Source organism: Ursus arctos, unplaced genomic scaffold (genome assembly GCF_023065955.2).
Source record: "Ursus arctos isolate Adak ecotype North America unplaced genomic scaffold, UrsArc2.0 scaffold_3, whole genome shotgun sequence".
In the NCBI taxonomy this organism is placed as follows: domain Eukaryota; kingdom Metazoa; phylum Chordata; class Mammalia; order Carnivora; family Ursidae; genus Ursus; species Ursus arctos.
Window position 1 is genome coordinate 97,905,795 of NW_026622985.1, and position 13,324 is coordinate 97,919,118.

Sequence of the window (13,324 nt, forward strand, 5' to 3'; positions counted from 1 at the left end):
CTCCAGAGGGGGCTGCTGGTGGCGGAGCCGCCTGTGCTCCTGGCCTCGGTAGACTGTTGGGTGAGGGAGAAGCTGAGGGTTCTAAAGAGTTTTTTCCTTCGGAACGTGACTTTTCTTGTGAAGAGACGTCATAATTGTGGTTCTGATGGTCACTGGTGGTAAGGAAGGAACGTTTAAGTTGCAGACGGTGTTTTGGTGCCTTGCCCAGAGATGAACAAGATGGGCTGTGTCGCGTTTCTTTTTGCAGTTTATCATTTCTGACGTTCATATTCCTCGAAGACAGCGCCCACGTTCGGTCTTCCTCTCTTCAGACTGCACACAGACAGACACTTGTCCCTTAGGGACGTAATGTTTATTTATTGGACTTCTATTTCAAATGTACACAAAGTGCCCCGAAGGGAAGGGGTTTAGAGGTGCCCGTGATTCCTGCAGTGTTAACCGGGTGGTAATCACTGTGACGCCTGCTTTCTGGACATCCCCCCCCAGTAGGATAATAATAAGAATGACGTGGTGGTGTGCTGACTCATCTTTTGTTCCCGAGTGAGAAGTGAGAACCCCCAGTTTTCTCTCCATTCAGTTGTGTGCTCTGGGGACCATTTTAAAGAGGAAAATAATTTCTGTTCCTTTTGGTCGTTTTAGTGGGCTTCAGATTTGTGATTAGGGCAGAGTTTGTAAACATCATTTACATTCCATGTCTTCTTCATTTCTAACTTCGGAGGTTGGGGTCCGTTCTCAGTTATGGGGGCTCTCAGTCAGCCAGGGAGAACTCTGATTCTGGGCCACCTGCCCTCTGGCCTTTTTATGTCACGGCAGCATCTCTTCTGGAGAATGGAGACGAAAATTTAAAATGAAAACTGCTTTCCTTTTGGATCTGGGAGAAATAATTTGTGATAAAGAAAGCAAAGCTTTGTGGTGTGGAAATAAATGAGCCAAATGAGAACGATCATGGCTGTTGGGGGGTCAGCCGCCATCGCGTGTGCTCGGTGGGGACGCAGAGGCAGGCACGGCGGAGGGACAACCTCACGGTGGAAAAGGGGTTCAGGTGAGCCCTGCCAGGGTCGTGGGCGCGGGGTTGCTGGGGCGGCTAACCGGAAGCAGGATCCTACAGGACCGGTCACGGGAGTGGATTTGGCTTTCCCCATTGGCCCGAAGTTGGAGGCGGGGGAAGCTAGGGCAGCTGGCCCTTAATCATCAGGTCCTGGCCAACTGGGGCTGCGGGCTGCGGGCTGCGGGGTGGCTTCCCAGACTGGCCGCTGTGGGCTGGCGGGCGGCTTCCCAGGCTGGTCACTGTGGGCTGCGGGTCGGAGTTCTGTTGTCGCATACAGTCTGGCTGTTGTCTGCTCATATACATAGTCTCTGAATTGGAAAAATGAAATGTTGAAAAATGTGTGGGTGGTTGGTCCAGTCCACGTTCTTCATTACTCAGAACACAGAAGTTGGCTGTGCCAGTCCTGAGTTCCTGCTGTGATGTGGTTGTTACTTTATTTAAATGAAACATTTGAGGCATTTCTACTATATAACACACCTTTCCTGAAAAGAATCTGGGTTCCCAACTGCGGCCTCACGAGATGGTGACAGGGCCTCCAAGAAGATGGGGTGCCCGAGTTCTGGTGTTCCCCCCTCTGCTCCTGGCATTCAGCGTGGTCTCGGGGAACCACTTCACTTCCTTGGGCCTCGGGTCCTGTTGGAATGGACATGACGAGGGCCATCCCGTGGCTCTCCCTGGAGATTGTGATGGACCTGGGTTAGTTTCCTCGCACGGCCGGAACACAGGAGCATGAACAGGGCGGCATAACGGAAATGCATCGTCTCTCAGTCTGGGGCCAGAGGCCCGAGATTCAGGTGCAGCTGGGCTCGCTGGCAGGTGCCAGGGAAGGACGTGTTCTTGGTGGTCCCTGGGCTTGTCGCTCCAGAACTCCAGTCCCTCACGGCCTTCCCCTGCACCTGTCAGCGTCCACACTCCCCTTTTTATGAGGACACGAGTCCCACTGGATTAAGGCCACCCTGCTCCAGTGTGACCTCATCTTAGCCTCATTAGTCACAACTACAATGGCCCCTTTTCCAAAGAGGTCACATTCGGTGGTACTGGGGGTTAGGACTTCCACATATAAATTTTAGGGAAGGCAGTTCAACCCACGGCAAGATCCGTGAACTCATGTGGTCAATACCAACCACACTTGCCGTTTGGGTTTCTTGGAACTGATGGTGGCCCACGTGCTCCTTGGGTGGGCTGAAGCCACAGCTGGGCAAGTGGTCACGTGTTACCCAGTCCTGTAGAAGGAGGGCCCTGAGGCACACCTCATGTGGGTGGGAATACATGGGGTGCCATGACCCTATGATGACCAGCTGTTAGGAATGCAGCCAGAGCGCCCTGGGCTGCAGGGTCATCGATAGGCATGGGGAACTGGGGTGCGCATGTCTGAGTAAGGGGTGGGTGTCTGGGTTCAGGGCACACTTGCTTCCTCCTCCTCCACGGGTCTCCCTGAAGGGTGCAGACCGTTTGTCCTGCCTCTCTGAAGCCACAGACACGGACGGCTCAGTGCAGGCCACATCCATGCATTCACTTTAGCATGCAGGCTGACAGCGGTGGGCCTGCCTCCTTATGCCTCTGCTCCCCCAGGGGAACCCCCCCTGGCCCCCCGTCCATCTGCGAAGGCAGAGCCTCTTCGCCAAGCCCCTTGGCAACTCTTGACTGGTCACAGGGCCCCTTGTATGGAAACTACTCAGAATTTCAAGACAGTGAGAGCTGATGGTTCAGCCTGAGCGTGGAGTCCTGTGTGGTCGCTTGGCCATTCGTCTACGATCCAGCCCTGGCCGGCGTCACTTAACGCCAGAATTCCCCAGAAACAAAGATGCCAAGTCCCAGTGAGCTCCCAGGATGCAGAGGCATGCAGGAAGGACTGAAGACATCACCTTGGTGCCAGCGGCCCGGACCTGTCACCTCGACAGGGGCCACCACGGAACGTGAATCCCTCCGCAGATGTAGGTGACTTTGCTTTAGCGTCCTGGTTTCCTTCAGTTCTTAAGGATACCCATTATCGAACGTGCCGTGTCCCCTCAGAGGAGCAGGCATGAGACCGACAGCTCGTGGATGCATATGCCTCGGGGTGTCTGGGCCGTGGTATTTATTGATTCATGAGTCTTCTGGTAAAACAGAGGAGAAGAGAAACAATTAGGTGCTGAAAAACATGTTTTAATTTCTTAAGTGGATCCATTACACTTTACACTTGAATAATAAATTAGAGCAGCTATGGGGCTGCCTGCGCGCCTCGTGCTTTTCCCCGTGCTCTGGACATCGCTCAGGTGACCTCAAGTCCAGGGCAGTGCCCTGCTGCCCACCTGCACCACCGCGCTTAGCACACTGTGTCACTTCCTGTGTTGCTGTCGTCCCCAGAGAGCGGTCCTCCCCCTGCCCTCATCTCTGAGCCGCTGGAGTGTCCTGCCTGGGACAATGTCTTTGTTCACTTGGGGCCTTGGGCCACCCCAGATGGTGTGTGCTGACGGTGGGATTTGGGGTGGGGGCCTTGGGTCACACAGGACCAGCTTGACCTCCAGAGTGGCTGGACACTGAAGGTCGGTGCCTGATGGAAGGTCATGGGTACGCATCCCTGAGCCCGAGGATTTGGGGCACCTGGGTTTGGGTGAGCTTCCCTGGTTGGCAGAACTCTGCGTGCATTGCCCCACGTGGATGCCAGGAGAAGGTAGTGCCGTCCACAGCCGCCCTGGGAGTGGACACCTTGGAACACGCTCGACCCTGCCTGGGAGCCTCCTCCCTGGGCCGACGTGAGGCTGTGTCTGTTCGCCGTTGTGAACCATAGCCATGAACACAACAGATTGCAGTGAGTTCTAGGAGTCCTTCCAGTGAATCATCAGAACTGAGGGTGGTCGGGGGGACCCCCCAAGCCCCACAAACACTATTGACTAAACTATTGGGTCAAAATTCCAAGAATTTCCAGGAATCTATTCGGCCCTGTCCCAGAATCAGCCCCTGGGTGGGTAAGGATGAAGCATTTATCTGCTCCTCCTGCCCCCTCATAACGTTTGTCCCTTGGAGTGTCTGATTTCATGAACTTCTGGAACAAGGTGGGCGAGTCGCTGAGCACCAGCAGGTGAGCCTCGGGCTGGTAGTGAGGGGTGCGCGGGGTGGGCGTGCTGGGCCGCAGCTGGGGAAGCGGGTCCCGGGCCTGCTGGGCTGCTTGGGAGGGCCCGGTGGGGGAGCCCCTAGGGAGGAGCCCAGCAGCACAGGTGTGCGGACGGACGGATGCCGGCACCCTCTGTGGGGATGGGCTGCGGAGCCGTCCTGCAAGGTCAAGGGAGCAGTCGTGCTCTGGACGTTGGTCACGGTGGAAACTGGGGACCTACTTTGGTTCTTTAAATTAAATCAAGCTGTTGCCTCTGTGAGCAGCCCCTGCATGTAAATATAACTGGCAAAAAGTGGGGTCTTGACTTTCCACACACATCTTGGCTTTCATTTTGCCCCTAGTTGGGCTCACGTTTAATGTCAGCCCTGAGCCATGATTGGACTTCTGTCATGATTCACTTTTGGTGCTGAGCGGGCCGTGGGGCATGTTACAGCTTTCTTCTTTGTCAGGTGAGAACGATGATCACCTGCAGGGTTCTTCTTTCTGGAATCACTCATTCATTTATTAAAACATATTTTAATACGTTCGTTCCTGATGTACAAATTCCTGTGGCCCCTGGAGAGATGTATGGTACATAGTCCCTGTGCTCTAGAATCATAATCTTTACTTATTAAAGGTTTATTTATTTACCTGAGAGACAGAGAGAAAGAGAGAGAGAAAGAGAGAGGGAGAAGCAGACTTTGCACCGAGCAGGAGCCGACGCGGGACTCTATCCCCAGGACCCTGGGATCATGACCTGAGCCCAAGGCAGACACCTAACCGACTGAGCCCCCCAGGCACCCCTAGAATCATAAGTTAATTCCAGTTAGTTAACAGGCAGTGTTATTAGTTTCGGGTGTACAATATAGTGACTCAGTACATCCTTATAACACCCGGTGCTCTCACAGCAAGTGCACTCTTAGTCCCCATCCCCTCTTTCCCCCGTCTGCCCACCCACCTCCCCTCTGGTCACCAGCAGTGTGTTCTCTAGAGTTAAGTGTCTGTTAGAATCATAATTCTCAGCCAGGATGGAGATTAAAGGGGAGGGCAGACTGTGCAGTTTACGGACCAGCTGATGGCTTTGAACCATGGGACAGAGACAGCGTTGGGCACAAGGCCACTGCCAGCAATGGACCCACTCAATTTCTCCACTCAGTTTCATTTTCCTTTTGGTCAAGTACCAATCGATTGAACCTGTGGTTGTATGACACGAGTCAGAAAGTGCAGAATGTAAAAATCTGTGAGTGAGCATGCAGACATTGTACTGGCAGTGTGCGCAGTGGTTATGGACTCTAGCTATCGTTTACAAAGGGAACTTGTCTTCATAACACAAAGCAAGGACAGGATTTCAACAACTGTGGCCACAGAGTTCAGGCAAGAGTTTGTATAAGCATTGATCAATTCAGACAACACTTATGTACCTTTTACTTTTACAAGGTTGTCTTTTTATCCCCGAAGAGCCTTCCACTAATGAATGTTGGACTTGGGCTGCCGTGCGTTGGCCCACGTTGAGGTTGTCCTTCAGAACTGATTGTCCTAACTCTCCACTGGCGAGCGTGTTGGTTGGCGACAGAGAGAATATACTGAAAACACAGTGAGGTAATTCAACAGAGTTAGGTTGGAAGGGAATTTTAAGAAATACCTGTCCCGATTCTTGCAAGAGAAGCTGTTGATGCTTTCAAGGCAGTCCCATCCAAGCCCACACTTTCTTTCCCTTGCGGGGAAAAGCTCCCTGCTATTCTGGGGGATAAAATTTTCCACCTCTGTGTATCTCTGTTGTTGCCAAAAATATTTGGCTGTGGCCTGGAGCTGAGGCTTCAGTGTCAGCCTGGGTCATGAAGTGTGTCAGGAGAAGCTTCCTCCATCTGCCCCCTGGGTAGATGATGCCCTGTGAGTAGGGGGTGCCTTCCTGGGTAGGGGGTGCCCTCGGTAGGTGGCGTGTCCTGGGAGGTGGTTCTCCTGGGACGTGGTGCCTTCTGGACAGGTGGCTCATTCTGCTGCCTTTGAGGGACGCAGTTGAAATGCCCAGTTTGCTTCGGGCCTCCTCAGACCCTTGCTCCTTTTTTCACCTCCATTTGTCACCAGTCTGATGCTCAGTATGTTGCTTACTGTCCCGTATGGGTGCGTCTGACCTCTGTCTCTGCAGCGGTGAGAAGCACGTGGGCTCCTCCCCGGGAGCAGCGCATGCAGACGGGGTCTGAACGCAGGGCCCGCCGGAATCCTTTGTGTGGGGACAAGAGAACCGGAAGAACAAGAGAAAGATTGTGGGGGAGGAAGTAGCTGGCCCAGCCGTCCCCATTGTCGGGAGGGACGCACAGATAAATGCTAGTTCCAGCTTTAGTTAAATTGTATTTTTTGTAGGATCAGATTCTTTGAACAATTTTAGAAATCAAAATGTTACCGTGTGACTATGAACCAGGAACAGAGAGAACCCACGTCAGCTGAAGACAGAGGCTCACATTTACTGTTCGATTGAAGCGTAAGACGAATCCAAGGATTAGAGCGGAAAAAAGCCAAAAAGAAATCATTTAAGCGGTTCTTATTCTAGAAACTCTGTAACCTCTCCTTGAGGGTGAGTAATGATTCCTGTCAGGCAAGTTAGAAAATATTCCCATTTCATGAATCTAATTATTTACAAACAAGCTTCCCAGGAATAGAGGAGGTTAATCGGCCTAAATTTTTTCCCTCCACATATTTATTGGGCTGATGTAAGAGTGGAATTTTTATTTGCAAATAAAAGAATCTACTTATTTAGACTGCCCCTGACAGAAAACTATATCAATAGTAGCTTTAATACATATATATTTTTTTTGTTTTTTGTTTTTTTCATGTAGCTGTCCATGGCTACCATCACGGTTTCCGTGAAGACCTCAGGGCCCCTGTTCCCTGCAATGTTCTGACCTTCCAGCCCTAGATTGAGGCCCCCATTCTCCTAGCCCAAAGTGGTGGCTGGAGCTCCAGCTGACGCATTTGCATTCTGGCCAGCTGGTGAAGGAAGTGACAGAAAGAGCATGGCTTCTCCCTTCTCAGGATACTTCCTGGAAACACCATGTGACACTTTCTAGAACTTGGTCACATGGCAACAACGGACTGCAAGGTGGCCATGGGTCTCACTAAGAATCAGTGATTTATTATTCAGGAATAGGGGAGTGGGTGTTGGGCAGTAATGAGCAGTCTCTGGCTACAGCTGAGTTGAAGGATCAATTTTTATAGATTTCTTTGTAAAGAGGGTGGGCTGGGGACTCCAAGGACAACGTGCTGAGCCTCATTCCTGGCCCGCAGGCTTCGGGGCCGCCCCACCCTGCCGTCTCAGGGGCACTGACATTCAACTCCATTCCCCAGGAGTCCCTCCGCTCAGCCTCCGGGTGCACTGACAGTTTCCAGGGCTCTTTTCTTTGATCATAAGGAAATAGAACGCTTACCTGGATGACGCTCACGGATGGCTTTTAACTGCCTGTGAACACAGCCAATTCTGCCTGATTCGGCCCACTGAGAGTAGGAATGAGACCATAGAAATACCCAGAGGAATCCTTCATTCCAACCTCATAGTTTCTTTTCTTTTTCTTTTTCTTTCTTTGAACGTTTACTATAGCTTTTTATCCTTTCTGTAGTAGGCAGAATTCTAGGATGGTCCCTAAGATTACTCTTTTAATTTATGATCAATTAACATAGTACACCGTTAGTTTCAGATGTAGAATTCAGTGATTCATCAGTTGCATATAACACCCAGTGCTCATCACATCACCTGCCCTCCTTAGTGCCCATCACCCTGTTACCCCATCTTGCCCCACCTCCCCTCCAGCAACCCTCAGTTTGTTTCCTAGAGTTGAGTCTCTCATGGTTTGTCTCCTTCTCTGATTTAATCTTATTTTATTTTTCTGTCTCTTAACCTCACAGTTTCAGTCCCCTTCCTTACCCCCTTTCCCTCCGACTACTATTTAAGGCAAACACAATGGAATAAAATCAAGCCCCTGTGTTAGTTTGCCAGGACTACTGTAACAACCTGCCACATCTGGGGGGCTTTGAACAGCAGGAGTGGTTTCTCTCCCCGCTCTGGAGGCAGGAGGTTTGAAATCAGGTGTCAGCCCGGCCACACCCAGTGCTTCTGGTGCGGGCTGGCGCTCCTTGGGGTCCCCAGGCTGGTGGCTGCGTCCCCACTGTCCTGTCGTCTTCCCTCTGTGTGTCTGTTTGCATGTTCTCCTGCACGTGTCTCTCCTCTTCTTGTAAGGACCCTTGTCATACTGGGTTAGGGGCTCACCCTACTCCAGTAGGACCTTGTCTTAACTTACATCTGAATTTCATCAGCAAAGACCCCATTTCCAAACGAAGTCCCATTCTTAGGGACCAGCGGTTGGGACTTCAACCTAGCTTCTTGTGGGACACGAGCCAGCCCGTTAGCGTGCAAGTCCATGCTGGAGGCTGGTGTTCAGGGCCCCTCACCAGCATCTTCAGTGCCGGTGGACAACACCTGTTCCGACTGACCCAGCTGTGCACTAACTAGGGGAATATCATTCCTGTATGCGCTCCAGCTTTTAAATTCTCCACTGGTTCCAGCAGCATAAGGATCTTGAAAAATGAAAAGGAAAAGAGATCAAAAGATCCAATTTTCCAAAAGCTCTTGGTTGTGAGGCTGGAATAAAAGAGTTGGCCCTTCACATGATTGTCCAGGGAAGACTGGATCCTTGCCACCCCCAGGGCGCTCCTTGGACTGGAGGCATCGACGTGTCCCAGGAATTTGTGAGCAGTGTGGCCTCTCAGGTCCTGCCCCAGACCTACGGAATCTGACTCTGCACTTAACAGGCTCCCAGGTGATTTGTGTGCATAGTCAAGTTTGGGAAACGGGCCTAGAAGAGTAGAGTGGCAGAGGAAGGAAGAGAGAGCCTGACTCTCACATGCTTTGATAATTCTAGCAAAGCCAGATCCCTGGTTAGACTTGGAAAGGCTGTTGGTTTCATGGTTGAGAAGTTCTCATGGGAGCCGATGGGAAGAAGGCTGAACTGTTGCAGGGTGGGGAGGGACGGCGTGGGTGCTTCCTTCGGCCGGCCTGATCCAAGGTGGTTGATTCAAGGAGCAGAGGGGGTGAGCTGGCTGGTAGTGTCTTCAGGGCTGAGTTGCTTTCCAGCCTGGGGAAGAGTGAGGGAGGAATGTGTGGGGCCCTGTGCACCAGGAGAGGGCTGGGGGTAAGGAGGAACCCGAGGAGGTGCCCCACCATTCTGACCCTCACACACCGGCACCCCCCAGGTCGACTAGTTATTTTTTGTTTGTTTGTTTCCCCGAGCTTTATTGGGTCTAATTGCCATACAACACTGGGTACACTTAAGGTGTCCATACTACCTACTTCTGAATGAATGTCTAACAGATCAAAGTTTTAAATTTTACAATTAGAAACAACTCACTTAAAGTGCAGATGTTCTGTTGAAGCAATTAGCTTGAGACTGTAGACTGAAGTGAGAAATGAGAAATGTCCTTTCTCTAGGAGGGTAGGGAGCGTGGGGCAGGAGGGCGTGAGGTGCGTGAACTGAGGGGCCGAGGAAGCCAGGGGCACACTTGGTCCACTTCTGGTCTCTTGTGGTTCTGCCACGTGGGGGTTTCATGCTGACCCCTCCCCGGCCCACTCAGAGCTGGAAGGGAATCAGATCCTTATGGCTTCATGTGGAAGAGAGTTTGGATTCTGCAGGTTGAAGCCAAGGCAAGCCCCGTGTGGACATTCGTGATCTGTGTAACTGAAGGCCTGGTGCTCGGTCCCCCTTGTTGACAGCACGAGAATCCAGGAGCTTACCTTGCAGGGATGTTGGAGAACCAGCGAGGATAACGCCTGCCCTCTGCAAAATCACTGTTGCTATGATGGTGCTTAAATGTGGCCGATGTCTGTGTAAAGGAGCACCATTCTTGGAGCATTCGTTGGCCAGAAGAATGGGACATCTGGCTACCATTCTAAACAGCTGTGATCTTGATTCAGGGACAAGACATCCACGAGACGTCCCTAATGATGCCAGGAGTCAGGGGCTCCAAGGGTCAGCACAGCATGCGGTTGTGTGGGCTCCGTGGCTGGGGGAGGTCTCTGTGGGGGAAGAGACTTTATTTATTTGAGAGAGTGAGCGCGCACAAGCAGGGAGAGCAGCAGAGAGAGGGAGAACAGGCTCCCTCCTGAGCAGGGACCCCAACGTGGGGCTCAGTCCCAGGACCCTGGAATCATGACCTGAGCCCCCCAGGCGCCCCTGGAGCAAGAGACTTAAGGAAGCTTTCATAAGTTAGAGCCACAAAGCTAAGCAAACGGAGATGTTCACCTACCGGCTGCCCCGTGTCGGTCAGTTGGGGCTGAGAGTCTGCGGCTGTCCGCCAGGGTGACTTCATTGTCTGGGCCTGGCGGAGGGGTGCGCTGGGGAGGAACTGGGGAGGCCGGGTGCATAAATTGGATCAAGAAGATTGGAAAATGACCGAGGGAGTGGGTAATCTGTTTCCGCAATGGCGCTTTCTGAAATTCTAATTAGTGGTAGCAATTGGGTTCTGTGATTTTTTTCTTCTGTGCAGTCTCAACAAAACCAATTAAGTCTTACTGCGTCCATACATTACCACGAGTACAGGCCATAAGCAAGCGAAGGCCTATTTAGTCTGACTGTCGGCTCTTGGCTTTTAATGGAAAATCAATTTATTTCAGCTTATTAAACTATTAGTGCATATTGGATATTAACTCCACTTTTTCTTTAAACCCCTCTCTCTCTTCCTTCTCTCAGGCGCCAGGGAGGAGACTCTAGGACTTCAGAGATGGCGTGTGGGGGGAACCCCGCAGGAAGCAGGGGAGCAGACCAGATGCTCACTAGATGCTTGGGTGCTCAGGGAACTTCGCGGTTGATCACAAAGTTCCTCGCGGCTTCTAGAGTCTGTGATCAAGCAGGAGCTTTGAAATGCCACGTTCTGTTAGGAAGCGGTCCTGTGGGGAACCCGCTCGATGCGTGGCCAGTGCCTCGCTTCAAGGGTGCGGATGGTATTGGGGGGTATAGGCTAGAGGAGGGGGCACTTTCTAAAACCGGGAAGAGGCAGGGGGATTTAAAGCGATGGCGCTCAGTTCTTTGGTCACGCACGAGTCTAGATGTTACCTTGAAGGTGTTCAGTAGGTGTGATTAGCAGGTGTGGTATAAGTTGACTTTGGTTTTTATAGTTATTTATTTGTGCGTTTATTTTATTTATTTATTTTTTATTTTTATTTTTTTAAAGATTTTATTTATTTATTTACCAGAGATAGAGACAGCCAGTGAGGGAGGGAACACAAGCAGTGGGAGAGGAAGAAGCAGGCTCCTAGCAGAGGAGCCTGATGCGGGGCTCGAACCCATAACGCCGGGATCACGCCCTGAGCTGAAGGTAGATACTTAACGACTGCGCCACCCAGGCGCCCCTGTTCATTTATTTTAAAAATGTTAACATTTGAGTATAGTTGATGCATAATGTGACGTCCGTTTCAGGCGTACAACACAGTGATTTAACGTCTCTAAGCGCCAGGCTGTGCTCGCCACATGCGTAATTCCCGTCTCACCGTACGATGCTGTCACATTACCATTGACTCTATTCTCTATGCTGAACCTTCTATTCCCGTGACTCCTTCATTCTGTAACTGGGAGCCTGTACCTCCTGCTCCCCTCCCCCACCCCCCCGCCTCTCCCCTCCCGCAACCGCCAGTTTGTTCTCTGTATTTATAGATCTGTACAATCTAAGTGAAGGAGATGACCCTTCCTAATGTGGGTGGGCCTCATCTAATCAGCTGGTGGCTTTTTTTTTTTTTTTAGAGCACGCATGTGAGAGTGGGGTGTGGGGAGGGGCAGAGGGAGAGGGAGAGAGAGAATCTCAAGCAGACTCCCTGCCCAGTGTAGAGCCTGACACGGGGCTTGTTCCCATGACCCCGAGATCACGACCTGAGCTGAAACCTAGCGTTGGACGCTCAACCAACTGAGCCACCAGGTTCCCCATATCAGCTGCCGGCTTTAATTAAGAGCAAAGACTAAGGGTTCCTTAAGAAGAAATCCTGCCTCAAGGCTGGAGTAGCAGCTCCTGCCTACGCTTCCAGCCTGCATCCTGCCCTGCGTATTTCAGATTCAAAACTGCAACACCGACTTTTACCTGAGTTTTCAGACTGCCGGTCCACCCTCCCAGTTTCACACTTTCCAGGTCCTACAACTCTTCATACACGTCTGTGTCCTATTCAGTCTGTTCTCTGCAGAGCCCAGACGCACCTGAACTACCATCCCTCTCTCTCCAGACCGGGGGGTTCTGGGTAACTGCTGCCATGCTCTTTCCTCCCGACCCCAAATGCACCCTCAGAATCTTCTGGAAGAGTCCATGAATGCAGTTGTTCAGAGTTGGCACTGGAGAGAAAAATGTGCTGTTCTAATTTTAGGGGATTCTCTTTGTGGTTGTTGGCTGATAAAACCAGTGATTGTTCTCATGTTAAGTACCTTCTAATTAATTTTTCAACGAACATTTGTGGTTTTCTGATGCCGAAATACGGAGCATTTCTTGGCACGCACCCAGCTGGTTGCTCACTGTGGGCGGAGCTGGGGAAGGGGCTGAGGCAGGAATGGCTTCACGCATTCCCAGGACCTCCACCGCTTACTGGACTTGGTAAGCTGCGTTCACGGGGGCTGGGTGGTGTCATAGTGGGGCAGTGGGAGTGGGTCTTGGGCACCCATGAGCTCGGAGCTAGGGCGGCCTGGGTTCACCATGTACATGAGGTGATGTACGTCATGCTATGTCCCTCGAGCGACCTGTCCAGTCACCCAGATGCGACAGAGACAGCGGTCACTGGGTGCATGGAAAATTGGGTTTTTAACCAGAAAGGGGAGACAGCAGAGGAAGGACTTTGACTCAACGGGACGTGGGTGCGCTCACGCGCGCTGCTGTGTGGGGGGCTGCGGCGGTTGTGGGGGATGATTGCTATGACAAATGATGCCATTAATAAATGAGGAGGAGCTTTTAAATTAACAGCAGCCCAAGATTGGAGATTAATTTTTAAAATGTTTCCTAACAAGAAAAATGAAGCAAATAAATCCCGACAATTAGGAAGTAATGAAGACCTTGCAAGAATAGCTTACTGCCAAAGGCAGATAACGGGATTCCCCGTACGTCTGAAGCGAAGTCTGAAGCAAATGTAAATCGGCAGGCCCGGGTCCACGCATCTCCGGCACCGGGGGAGTTGGCTGGCTTGCTTTTTG